The 14339-nt window shown below is 45.7% G+C and overlaps 1 pseudogene across 1 annotated transcript; it reads left to right on the top strand.

The window, feature by feature from the left end:
* The first annotated feature begins 4917 nt into the window (after positions 1 to 4917).
* Positions 4918 to 5778, top strand: LOC308434473 (ribosome production factor 2 homolog; annotated as a pseudogene). Its single transcript has one exon. The product of its transcript is annotated as a ribosome production factor 2 homolog (transcript).
* Positions 5779 to 14339: the final 8561 nt, after the last annotated feature.

Below are 14339 nucleotides of genomic sequence, written 5' to 3'. Positions count from 1 at the left end.
GTCCCTTTCCATCACTGGGCATGCTGCCAATCTGCCAACGCATGCAAGGTTTCCTGAAGGGCCAGGGAAGAGCTCTGTGACACCAGCCAAGCTCCCTCTGGGACTCCTGGATCCTCATGTCCCTGTCCTTCTCTCTCCATAGAGGATTCTCCTGGCTTCTAAAGAACTAGAAAACAACTCCCATTGTCTTCACCCTGTCTGCAGCCTCCTCCTTTGGAGAATAAACTCCTTAACACTGACTCCTGACTTATACATGGATAGCTGGCTAAATATCATTCACTTTCTGGATTGTAGAGGAAATAAATCAAGCCCTCAGTGGTCTCCTAGACTTCAGAACAACCTGTTAACTTATGTCTGTATGCTTCATTGCTTCTGAATTCTTTGGTGTTTATCAAAGTCCAGTGACCCCCCCCCCCTTACGGTCCTGTGCAAAGGTCAAGCACATGCAAGGTAAATACCAGAGCTTGTAAGAGACAGTGATGCTGGACGCCTTGGCACCTCCTCCGGTGGGACCCTGAGCACATGTTTTTCATCAGTGCCTGTGTGTATCTAGAGCTTGCTTCTCACACAGTAAGAGCCCCAGGAACATTGCTCCAATGCCAGGAACAGACTTTTAAGGCTCCAAGTATAAGGAAGACAAAAATAGACACTGTAACAGTGCTGCATCAGATCACAGTGAATGTCTAAGTAAGGTTTTTTGGTTCATTTTGTTGGGGTCTCAACAACTAACTACACTCAATAGCTGCTAAGCTGGGGAAGGTACAATGCACCTGTAAGTCCAGCACTTCAAGAGTGGGGGCTTCCAAATCAGGCATAATCTAGGTATGAATAGAAACATCACTTTCCAAAGTATAAAAAAATGTAGAACTAATCATCATTAGGCTTGTCCTACAAGAAATGGTTAAAGAAGTCCTGTGTCTGCGAGCTACTATTATAAAATAAAGGCACAAAAGATTAAAACAGACTGAGCGAAGCAGTTCCACAAACAACTGGAAGAGAAATGAACCAAGCCCCATCACTACAGACAACCTCCAAGCCACAAAAATACAATAATGCAAAAAAGAAAAGTCTTCAAAGCAACTAGGAGACAGCAAATCTTGCAGAAATAAGTATTTACCATATTATAATAACCGTAGAGGTACCTGGATTAAAATCTCTGACCTAAAGATAAAAAGCAACCGAATAGAACCAAACTCACCTATATGCTGCTTACAAGAAAGTCATTTCGTTTCACCACAAAAGACACACGAACTAAAAGTGTAGGGCCAGGAAAAGATGGCACATTAGCATGAAAACCTAAAGTGAACAGGAGTAGATCTACCTTTATCAGATGATCCATCCTAAATTAAAAGCTGTTAAAAAAAAGACAAAGCAGGCCACTGTGTAACAATAAAGGAACAGATGTGTCAGGGACTCACTAAGACATAGAGATGAAGTACCAAAGCACAGAATTATATACAGGAAAGCCTGAAAATATGGCAGGCCATAAGAAACACTGGATTCTCCTTAGACTCGTTTTCTAGGTCTCCAAAGTGTTCGTTTTAATTCCCAAACACCCTTGTCCCTCTTAAGGATGCTTCTGTCCTGTGCACAGATGGGGAGCAGGTGTGTGTACAGAGGGACTTGAATCTCCGATTCTCTCGAGTTTGGGAGCAGGATGCTGGGCTGCTCATGGCTTGTGATGATCTTCATTGTCAACTTGACTGTGTTTTCTAGTCCCCCTGGAAACATACTTCTGTGCATGTCTACACACACACACATGTACATGCACATACACACACACACACACACACACACACACACACACACACACACACACAAAATGTCTGTGGGTGCAGTTGCCTAGTCAAGCCAGTAGATGGTGTCAGGTCCCTTGGAGCTGGTGTTAGAAATGGCCGTGAGCTGCTATGTAGTTGCAGGAAATGAAACTCAGTAAGTGATGTTAAATGAGGAGCCATCTCTTCAACACGGAGAACATGTTAGCCTCTGCTCTCAAGGTCTGTCACGAGAATCTTTCACTTCCTCCTTTCTCGGCTCCTTCTCTTCTTTTCTCCCATGTGGGTCAGAATCTGCTGGGATTGCCAGGTTCTGTGTTCCAGGAATAAAGGATTAGGGACACATGTGATATTAATAGAGAGGGCGTATTAAGAACATTCCAGAGCATGAAGAAGAGCCAGAGATCTGGAAACACACTCTAATGGTGGTCATCTAGGAGAGTTAGAACTCCATGCATCACTAACATAGCACCCCCTTCTCTGCATTCTCCTGACACACCTCCTCCCCTTAGGGAACAAGCATTCAGCACTTGCTTTCTAGGCATGGGACGAAGAGCAGACAAGAAGAAATCAGAGACGAGAAATGGCAACAAAGACCATCTCTGCTGCCCAGAGGCTGACCATCAAGCACGGGGGCTGGGTGTCAAATTCCCCAGGAGACCCAAGCAGAGAGAAGCGAGAGCCTAGAAGCCTGGTAGATCGGCGTGACATGGACAAGAAGGAACCATATAATGTCACCTGGGCATTAGGAGAAATTTGGTGGACAGCTTAGAGCTCCCTGGCAGAGAAACGGGCCTCTGGACATGAGATGGACAGGACATAGGGTCACAGGAGCCACCACCAGTTCTTCCTGCCAGTACAGAGGACAGGGGAGACCCCAAAGCCCACCACGGTACTGTCCAGGGACTGCCCAGAGCGGGTAACCACTTATATCTTTTAGCCCATGTCCCTAAAAGGGGTCTGTCATTCTTCTTAACCCCCCAAATGCTGATGAGATTTTTGAACAAATTGGCAGCATTGCCATCCAGAAGCAGTCGCAGAGATAGGCACAGGCTGCCTGCTCCAAGGAATGTGGCCAGAGCTTGGGGGAGGGGTGGAGCTTTCAGGCTCAGCTGGCTGCAGAGGAAGGCACAGAGGTTGATGGGGTGGGGTGGGGGAGGTGGGGATCTTGCTCTGCAGTTTGAGGAGTAGCTCACAGAACCCAAGAGCAGAGGACTTGAACCAGACCAGGGCACTGTAGGGAGCTTGCTCTGGGAGGCCTTTCTCTCATGGCTTCTCTGTTTCTCTTGTCATTATGTAAACAGGGCTCCAAACCTAAGTCGGCCTCCAGACTTTAACATAACTGACTCCATGATGAAAGTGCCATCTGGGCTGTAAGACATGTAGACAGTTAGCCAAAGCTAGAGCAAAGGCCTAACCCACCAACATCTATATAGTTCTGCAAAAGTCTCTGAAGCCCTAACCTTGTTTTCTGGCTTCTGCAGTTCTACTTCTGACTAACTGTTCTTGTTAACTAAAACACGTCAACCTTGAACATAAATTTTGTGCTTAAAAGCTCACCCCAGGGAGTCTCAGTGCTACACACTGGGATCCTGAACAGCTTCCTGTCAATGTAAACTCATGTCAGAGCATTCTGCTCCAAAGAATACCCCACCACATTTCTCTAAATGCCAGGTGACATGTGACAGGGAATAGCCACTGAGCCAGCACTTGAATAGAGCCACCTGATAAAGACTAGAAAGCAGATTCAATAAGAGAAAGGCCAAGGGAAGGTCCCCGTGGAAGGATAGTGAGGAACCCATCTAACCAAATGGAGTTTGGGTTCTTGAGACCCTATATACTCTGTAAGATCAGTCTCCGGTAGCCGCGCCAGGTATAGGTTGCTGGGCTGGGTACCTTTTACAGGGATCTTCAAAGAAACCATTTACTTGTGTTGAAACAAAACATGGTTTGTAGTAAGACAGGGCAAGCCCTGGCCCAGAGTTCCAGATGCTCTTCTGGCCAGCAGGGGGAGCCACTGGCCAACACAGCACTTGAGCACTTTGGAAAGAACTAAGGCAGCGAGCACAATACTTGTGAAAATGTCTCGTTACCATTGTAACATTGTCACAACATAAGGATGGATGATGAAATTATACTATTTGAATGTATGGATTTAATAAAATATATCAGTCATATCAATTTTACTTATTTCCTTTTTCTTTTTTTTTTTCCAAAAATGGGTTAAAAGGGCCATTGGGGGAATAACTCAGAGGTAGAGAACACAGCATTTGTGAGACCTTGGGTTCAATCCCCAGCACCTGGCCAGAGACACGGCTCAGTGGTCCAGAATGCACACTGCTCCTGCAGAGGAGTTGAATTCAGTTCCCAGCAGCCATGTTGGGCAGCTCACGACTGTAGTTTCCCGGGTCCTCTGTACTCATAAGCATACCACTTCACATATACAGAAAATTAAAATAAAACGTTATTAAGCATTTTTTTATGTGTGTATTGTGTGCCTGAGCATATGTATATGTGTGTGCATGGTGGGCACATAAGAGCCATAAGGCTAGGAGGCGGAGCTCTGGAGTTACAGACTCTTGAGTCTCCGTGTGGTTGCTAATATCCAAACCCAGGTCCTCTGCTAAGACAGTAATTGCTCTTAACCACTGGGTCATCTCTTCAACACCCCCCCCCAAATAATACGCTTTTAAAATTACTAAATTAAATTTGCTTTTGTTTTTTTTTAAAGATCTCTCTATATAGTCCTGTAATTCACTGTTTTGATCAAGCTGGCTTTGAACTCAGAAGTCTACCTGCTTCTGTCTCCCAAGTGCCACCACGCCTCACATCTTTAACACCTCCCTCCCTCCCTCCCTCTCTCTCTCTCTCTCTCTCTCTCTCTTTCTCTCTCTCTCTCTCTCTCTCTCTCTCTCTCTCCTCCTCCTCTTCCTCCTCCTCCTCCTCCTCCCTCCTTCCCCCCTCTTCAAAATGTGGCTAAAAGGGACGTGGATTCACCTCAGTGGTCGAGTGCTTACGTAGGCATAATAAGGTCCTGGCCTCAATCCTCAACCCCCAGAGTTGAATAAAAGAAAAGTAGAAAACCGGCTACTAGAAAATTTAAAACTGGGTACATGTGTGTTCGCTAAGAGATCTAGCAGCAATGGATGCTCTGGACAAAGTCCTAAAACCTAAAACAGAAAGGGCTAAGAGATTTCTTTGAGAAGAGAGAACCAAAACTCAGTGAGAACATTAAGAATGCCGTGCTGATTATAGGCGGAAATGCAATGACACAGACACTAAGAGACATGTGCACACTGAAGAAACCACATGGAGTTCTATCCAAAAAGAAAAACATTACAAGACCATTTGAAGATCAGACATCACTGGAGTTCTTTATTCATGTTTGGCTCCCATAAGAAGAGGAGGCCAAATAATCTAGTAATGGGTCCTATGTAGGACTACCATGTGCTAGATATGATTGAACTAAATATTCGTGCCTCTAAAACCAATATTAAGACTAGTAGGTGGCCCGAGGGAACAAAACCCATGTTGATATTTGCTGGTAATGATTCAGATGTAACAGAAGATTAAAAATCTTCTCGGTGATTTCTTCAGAGGCCCCACAGTATCAAACGTTGGCTGGCTGGATTAGAGTGTGTTCTACACTTCACCGCACTGAATGGGAAGCTTTACGTTCAGAGCTATCTGCTGCTGTTGAAGAAATCTGGGTGCAGAACACCACAATCGAACAAGGCCCACCATTGGACCTGGTTATAAGGAGGGCACACTTAGCATCACATGACCTTTTTAAACTGTCCATCAAAGTGCCCAAAGCTCTCAAGCCATAGGAGAGAGGGTATCTCTCAGGATACTTTTGGTACAATGTTTGGAAGGATTCATATGCAGAAGCAAGACCTAAGCAAACTACAGATGAGGGAAATGAAGGGGTTGAAGAAGCGGCCTGCAGAGAATGGAATGGGAGACCAGGGGGAGAAAATCAAAGAGAATTAAGAAAAATTAGGGAACCTAACTGACAACGAGCACTTGGGGCTGTTCGGTGTTCTAATAAGAATTTGTTGTTTATTTGGATAGGGTGAAGGTGTGACAAAACTTCACACTATAGCCCAAGCTGGCCTCAGCCTCCCAAGGTCGGTGATTACAGGCATTTACCACCATATACAGCATATTGTATATTTCTCTAACATTATTTATTATGTAAATTTTAAAAAGAAAGAAAGAAGGAAAGAAGGAAAAAAAACCTTAAAACTGGAGAATCAAGATGGAGATGGAGGAGTTGGTTCTAGAGCCAGGTTGTCTTGGTTGGCAATAGGTAGATTTGATTATTTCTAAGGGTTTCTATGGGTCAGTTTGTTTTATCTAGATGGGAGGTTTACATCTTTGACAAATAGTTGTAAGCTTATTGTATAAATGTATAGTGGATTGAGAATTTAACATTATAAATCTGATTGATTGATAAATCATTAAAATAAAAAAAGAGAAAATTTAAAGCCACAAAACTGGCTCACATTATACTCTTACTGTGGATGAGTAACAAAGGCTCCACACCTGATGGATCGCCTTCATTGGAAAGAAACCTCACAAACTCCTGAGGAAGCTGGGGAGCAGCATGTGGCATCTCAGTGCCTTTGCCTCTTCTGGTTATTACTGTCTTGTCCAGTGGCCGGAGTGCCGGGTACTGCCTCCCACCATACTGCTCATCCCCCTCAACTGTAAAAGACAGAGTGAGAACAGTGAGTCCTGGCCCAGGACCCAGACGCTCTTCAGAGCCTGAGATGTGTTCATGGGAACTTACATTCTATTCCTCTGAAAATCTCACAGGAAGAGACCTCACGGCTCCCAAAGGGTAGTAAGACTGAGGTTTCTTGGTTTAGGACTCACAGCACCCTGGCTAAGGAGGCTGACACTCTCCACTCACTGGAGGCTTTAATTGGCAATTGTAAGTCACCTTGATTAATGGAGATGTTGAAAATAAGCTAATTACTCTTTAACGTGCAGTTGTATATTAAACACTCTTAGTGTTGCTGAGGGTCAGTATGTATGAGAGCGTTTGAAAACCACTGACACAAACCATTTTGTTCCTCAGGAGTTGGCTTTTTGTCACATTCTGCTGCTAGGCGATAGGGCTCCCCTTAGCTGTCTGCCAGAGACAGCTTGGTACACTCATCTCTCTGAAAGTCATAGGATTTCAAGACATGGAATATGTCTATATTCCATCACCACGATTATACACAGCCTGCCTTGGCTGTCAAAGCCCCAGGCTTTTTGTCTGGCCGCACTTCCTCCACACCTTGGAATGTACTGAGCTGTCAATGAGCCAGAGTCATAACCGCAGGTTTCTCCATCACTGTAGTTCTGCATGCCATCGCCACTCTCACAACCAGTCCACCCTCGAGACACACAGCAACAAGGGCTCCTCCCAAGGCAGTAACAACGTATGACCTCCATTTGCACCTGTCTCCAGTCCTGACCCTCAGGGGAGACAGCATGCCTCAGCTGGGTTAATTAAGGATGTACTCAGCATCCTGGCTTAGGTCCCTACTCCATGCTTGCTGGCCATCGGACCACAGATTAATTACGTTTTTAGAACTCTGTTTTCCCCTGTGTAAACTGAAGTTTATGAGAGCACCTTCTTCCCTGGACAGGGGCAGCAAAATGTATGCACTGTTATACGTTAATACTCACATAAACAGGTATACTACATAATAAGATAATGTGGGAACTTTCTTTAGTGGACCCGAAGATGCCCTGAGTGACTTAGCTACTACTATTTATCACACACTCTTCCTTTCTTCTGCTCTCTTGCCTTGGCTATCAGGGGGCTCAGAAGACATCAGTAGGATTGATTGCCTGAACTGTGAACTACATTACACTGACTTGTTAATTGATGGCCATCTGGGTTGCTTTTACTTGTGTGTGTTGGGGGTCAGGGGGTGCATGTGTGTGGAGACCAGAGGACAACCTTGGCTGTCACGTCTCAGGTGATTTGGGAAGGAAGCAGAGGGCTGGGTTTCTTACTGCTCTGATCATCACCAAGTAGGCTAGGCCGGCTGGCCAGAGGACCCCGGGGACCTGCCTGCTTCAACTTCCCCTTCACACAGGTTCTAGGAGGTTGTAAAGCAAGCACCTTAAGGATTTTATTTAACAGCCATGAATAATGCTGTAAGCATCGGTCAGCGGGTTTTTGAGCAAACTTGTGCTTTTCTTTCTCTTGAATGTATACCTAGGAGAGATATGTTGGGCCAGTACTCTATAGTAAACCATCCCCGGAACTAGTATTTCCTAAAGTGGCTGCACCCGATGCCCTCCACTCCCACAGGCAGTGTAAAAGAGGCCAAAATTTTCTTTCTCCTGTCCTATACATGAACTTAGATATTACTATAGTTTGAATTTGTATAACTTCAATGGCTAAGGTTATTTTTTTTCCCAACCATTTCTCCATCACTTGCTTATTTTTTCTTAGATTCCCATTGTGAGTCTTCTGAACCTTTTCTAGACTTCAAAAGGTCCCAATTTCTCCCACCCTCTCATTTCTGGACTTTCTGGAGCACCTTCATGCATTTAGTCATGAAGAGTAATTTACTGAACTTCAGGCAGTCTATGTCATCCAAAGTGAATGACCGTATTCTTTGCCCCACCCCTTGTTTGTATAATAGTCTGGAGGTGTTACTCAGCAATCCTGTAGGATTGTTCTTCTCCAAAGGCTTCAGAAACTCCCCAGGACCTTCAGGATAAAAGTAATGGTAAAATTCAGGGCAGCTGTGAATGCCGTGTGTAAACCCTCTCCACACCTACCTCTACTACAGTGAGCAACACATTCACGCAGCCCTGCCTCTCTTCCCTGCTAATTTCTCCAAACTATGCTTTCTTCAAGGCGAGAGATGATTTTGACACCCTTGCTTTTCCTATAGCCCTAGAACAACACTTGGTCTGTTAAAACTTACAGTTAAAAGGATGGACGTTGAGTTTGTAGGTGAGAAGTCAGCTAATGGGACGAACGAACACAAGACTATATAGTTCTAGGTTAATGGAACTTAGAGTCTCTCTTCCGATGCCCACTTTAAACTGTCCAGTTTACACCGAGCCAGCCGGGGTGAGGTTTGAATTTTGTCATGTATTTATAACAAATGCTGCTAGCCATTTAAGTTTTAGCTCCTGACACATTTGGATCTGTTTGGATTCTTTAGAGTTTTAAGTAAAATAACCTGACATGAAACCCACCATCTGGATAAGAACTCTGGGATTCAAGAGTCCTGCCAGGGAGACGGTGCTGAAGCTCTAACAACAGGAGGGGCGGAAGAAAACCTCCAGCAGCGTACTTTCCTCTTTCAACCCCCTGCACACCAGACAGGACAAAGGTCCATGTCTAGCCAGGACAGGAAAGCACTGAACAATTTTGCTGAGAGAGGGGATGGAGGCAACAGGAAGTGGGCTTGCGGTGGGGTATCCGGCCTGGCCCAGCCTATGGGAGACAGGATGTGAGAGAGCTGGATCCACAGTCCCCTGTTAATAGAGGCGGTTTCCTATTTTCCGTAGCATGTGTGGTGGCCCCATATGATGAGCCAGCGATAAATACATTGTCCTGAAATCTAACCGAGAGGGAGGAAACGCCTGCCATTTATGATATGGAGAATGTTGGTGGTGGAGATAAACAGCACACTGTGTGTGCAGAGATAGCAGGGACAGGCTGAGGTGCTGAGCCAGGCCTTAAGCTCGGTCTTGGCTCTTCTGTAGACTATTGTACCCCCCAATTTCCCAGTTGTGCAGGTCAGAGGACCACAGGCCACAGCAGCTGGCCTTCTTTATCTCCAGTGCCCTTCACTACTAAGGGGACGGGTTTCCCCAGGATGCCTGCTTCTCTGACCAAGGCTTCCTCCTCCTCCACTCTCTCCTTGCATTCCTTTGGTTACTGAATAATCGGGTCTTTGTAAGCAGCAGCCTCTTGCTTGACCCCGGGCTGACTTTTTGACACTGCTCATTTGACCTTAATAGTCCTAAAAGACAGTAATGACCATCCCCCGTCTTACAGATTAAGAAACTGAGGGCCAAGGAAGAAATGTGATTATCCTTACAATGAGTAGTTGCAAAAGTTGAACTCACAGTCTGATGCAGGGACCTTTTATTTAGCATCATGTTTATCTCTTGCTATTTGTTTGATATAACAGAATCATAAGGTATTTCTGTTCTTTTAAAAAAAATTTTTTATTAATCTTTATTTATATGAGTATACTGTAGCTGTCTTCAGACACACCAGAAGAGGGCCTTAATCCTATTACAGATGGGCGTGAGCCACCATGTGGTTGCTGGGAACTGAACTCAGGACCTCTGGAAGAGCAGCCAGTGCTCTTAACTGCTGAGTCATCTCTCCAGCCCTGGCATTTCTGTTTTTAAGGAGTTAAAACTATGGCATTCTGGGAGATGCACTTTGCCAAGTGGTACTGGGAGGGGAGAGGCATTTCAGCCAATACCTCATAGTCATGGCTGGAGGCTCAGTTGCAGACACCCCAGGCCACTACTATATCCTCTTTGCTCTTAGTTCTATGGAGTGGTGGATGGTAGTGGCTCATAAAAATTACCCAGGAGGGGCTGGGAACTGCCTCACCCAACATGAAGTTCTTTTCTCAGAGAAATCTTGAATCCAAGGAAGGGCCGTCAGGACGAAGCTCATAAAGATGGCCAACGCACTTTGGCAGCTCACCCTGCACCACAGTGAATTCTCTTCAGGACTCCCTGTGGCTACTCAGCCACCTGTCAGCTTGCAGCTGTTTAACCTCAGAGTCCCCATTTCTGCCTGATGAATTAGTTTATCACGGGACATTGCTTACATGCTGGCTTCCTCCCATTTCAGCTGACCTCCATCTTCTCTAAACCTGGGCAGCTGAGGTAAATTGTTTCCACTGTGTGGCAACAATTTAGATCCAAGTCTAAGCCCAGTGACTCTCAGTACCCACTGCACAGAGTATCTTCCTGCTCTGTCGGTTGCACAGGGAAGCTGAGCGGCCACTGAGACAGCCTGGGGACATGATCCCAGCTGGATGGGTGCTCATACGGCTAGGCACCCATGTTTACTGATTTAGCAACAGCACACCGCCTCCTTCTTCCCTCCCACCTCAGCCCCAAGGTTGCAGATAAGCAGGGATTGTGAGGTTGACACCTTGTGACTGGTGACTGACTCTCAAGACCACACAGATGTCTGCACTGATGCAGGATTGGTCTCTGACATCAAAGGAGTATCCTCACAGTGAAGAGAACTGGGGAGGCATGGGGAGGACGCTAGGGCAGTCCCAGAACAATTGGTGGGATGACCTTTTCTGGCTTCTTTATCCCTTCTCTTTTCTAGGCCTTTCTGTTCCTGTACTTCAGAGCCTTTAATGGAGGTCTAATTCAACTGTTTTGTTTTTCAAGACAGGGTCTCACTGTGTAGTTAGTCCCACTGGCCCGAAACTCATTATGTAGACTAGGCTGGCCTTGAACTCATGGAGCTGCTGCTTCTGCCTCAGCCTCTGGGTTTATGGTCATGTCTAGCTTTCTTTCTGTTCTATAAGGCCCTAAGCCAGGCAACAGTTGTCTGTGAAGAGGAGGAGATGAGAAGACATGCTGTAGAATGTGGAAGAATGGCCAGGTCGGAAGGAAGGTAGAGAAGACGCTGATTGCTTCCCAGCCAGTAGAGTAACAAAGCCCATGCCATTGCTGCCCAGAGGTGGTAGCATCCTGAAGGACTGATCTGAACATGCTTGTAGCTACAGAGATATGGCAAAAGACCATGTATTTATTTAGAAATGACTTCTGGGTGTGATGCTGGACCAGGTACTGTTGTGGGCCTCTACCAGTCTGGCCCCACTTCTTCCAACAGAGTCTTTCTGAGAAGTTAGCCAAATGTACAAGACTTGGGCCTCCATCAGACCTGGGGAGCTGTTGCAGAGCTAAGCAGAGGAGAAGCATGGATTAAAAAGGATGACTGAGACCTGTGCTGTGAGCACACCACTGTTAGCCAAGGGCAGAGGTGATGTTTACAAGAGGCTGCTTGAAGGATCAAGAGGAGAGGCCATGGTAGCTTAAAAGACCTGCTAGGGAAGAGTGCTTGGATTCTAGGCACATTCTGAAAGCAGAGCAGAAATGCCAAGTGTGAACTTGAGTGGAGGGAGCAAGAATGACCCCTGGGATCATGGTTTGAGCTACTGGAGATCAGGGGTCCTAGCAATCAAACTAGGAAAGCTTTGCCAACAACGGTGCTTTTGAGAAGGGATTACACTCAAAAAAAAAAAAAAAAAAAAAAAAAGAAAGAAAGAAAGAAAGAAAGAAAGAAAAAGAAAAAAGAACTTCCAACATTCAGGTTCGAACACCCACCAACTTGTATGGATTTGTGTGGATAAAAATAGCATCCCTTCCTCTGGGGGGCACAGCCTCACATTAGGGTACAGTATGTTAGGGTGTATTCCTTTGACAATGCAAAGATTCTGTGCTGTGAACAAACCTCATGACACCAGCAGAGGCCATACTGAGTGACAGCTGGAACCTCAGAAAGCCCTACAGTAGAAGCCAGGCTTGCCTGGTACACATTTAAGGCAGAGGAAACCAAACTTAGATGAAGCATTTATTCATCTCTTATGTTCTATAATAAATTTTATACCTGCCCCACACTATAATAACAGGTCTGCCTATATATAAGTTTATAAAATATAAAAAAGTAGGGGAATAACATTATCTTGTTGAGACAGAAAAATGAATGTCTCTGTTTCTCACAGGGTCGGAACAGATAAATTCTGCATAGAAAGCTCTTTAAGACAGCAAACCAGCAGGCAAAGTTAGCCTCTACATTCCTTGCCAAATGACACCCACTGGCATTGGTACTTTTAGACAGGGTCTCTCTGTGGTTATCCTAGAATTCACTCATGGCCTTGACCTCAGATCCACCTGCCTCTGCCTCACAAGTACTGAGATTACAGGCCAACATAACACTTAACATTTTTGCTCCAAAGAAGTCCCTCCACGTTGAAAGAGGAATTTTGTTCTCCTCCATGTTCAGTGTTACCCATGACATGAGCTGGCTACTCTGTGTCCTCAGAAGGACTCCCCAGCAGCCGAGGGCTGTGGCAGTCTCCTCACATGGCCTAAGTTTTATAGTATCAGCCCAGCCTAGCATCTGCCCCGGAGGGACTGCTGTCAGTTTACTGGTGAGAAGATTAAGACTTGGAAAGCAGAGGTGACTTGATCCAGACTCCAGTTAATAGTGGTGGGGCTGGAACAGAAACTTGCATCAGCAGGGCATGGTGGTGCACCCCTATAATCCCAACACTTGGGAGGTAGGAGTAGGAGGGCCAGGGATTCAAAGCCACCCTTGGCTACACAAGACCTTATCTCAGAAACAAAGTGAGCAGCAGTGTAAACAATACCAGCAGGAGCTTGGCTCTGGGGTTGTAAGCCGCCTGTTTAATGGGGTGCTCTGAGGCTCTAGAGATGCTCAGTCAGTAACAGAGCTTCTTGCCAAAGCAGAACCCACAAGAAAACCAACAACAAGCAGGTACGGTGCAGTGCACATGTAGTCCAGTGCTGTTCAGGCCTCTGAGACGGGGAGTCCTGACCAGCCAAGTCCAGTTTAATTGGTGAATTCCACGTTTAGTAAGAGACCTTGTCTCAAACACTAAGGTATGACCTAAGTTTGACCACTGGCCTCACCGTGTGTGCACCAATGCACACATCACCCCCCTCCCAACACACATGTAATAAATGAATAAGTGAGGACCAGGGACATGGCTCAGCCAGTAAAGGGACTTGTCCACCAAGACTGCTGAGTTTGATCCTTGGGATCCACATGGTGGAAGGAGTAAACTGAGTCCTGTGGTTGTCTTCTGACCTGTACACCAAACAAAGGCTTAAAAAACCCTGAATGAGGCTTAGCTGTGCCATGCCTTCAGTAGCGACCTGTTGTCCTCTGCTCCTTGGGGGGCACCGGCACCTTCCCTAGGAGCTCGCAGCAGCCGGCTGGCCCCTGCTCCATGGTAACCATGTGCGACTGGAGGGCAGTGATGGAAAATGTAGACATGTTGGAAGAGATGCCACAGGACTCAGGACTCAGTGTGCTACTCAGACATAGAAGTACAGTGTAGAAAAGGATTTTGCCGCCCATATCAAGAAGGAATTTGACAAGAAGTACAATGACACCTGGCACTGAATTCTGAGGCGGAACTTTGGTAGTCACGTGATACACGAACTCAAACACTTCAGCTACTTCTACCTGGGTCAGGTGGCTATTCTTCTGTTCCAATCGGGTTAAAGGCGTGGGCTGTGCCATGCACCCAGAGATCCCTCCAAAAACAAGGACTGCGTCCTAAATCCCAAACACCAGAGACGGAGTCTTCAGCCTTGCTAAAGGAACACCCTGTTTGAATCTGTTGTGTTTTGTGGTTATAAAATTAGTAAAACAGCTTACATTTGTATTTATTTTCTAGTCCATACTTTTGTATTCCATTTTTTTCTTCCTTAGGTCATTCCTTTGGAAATAAATCTGTTGGAGATGAAAAAGAAAAAGTTAGAATGAGTAAGCACATAGAGAACCTTATGTTG

The sequence above is a fragment of the Micromys minutus genome (genome assembly GCF_963924665.1).
Source record: "Micromys minutus genome assembly, chromosome: 21".
Classification (NCBI taxonomy): domain Eukaryota; kingdom Metazoa; phylum Chordata; class Mammalia; order Rodentia; family Muridae; genus Micromys; species Micromys minutus.
The sequence above is the reverse complement of the archived record's forward strand: the minus strand, read 5'-3'. Positions and strand labels throughout refer to the sequence as shown.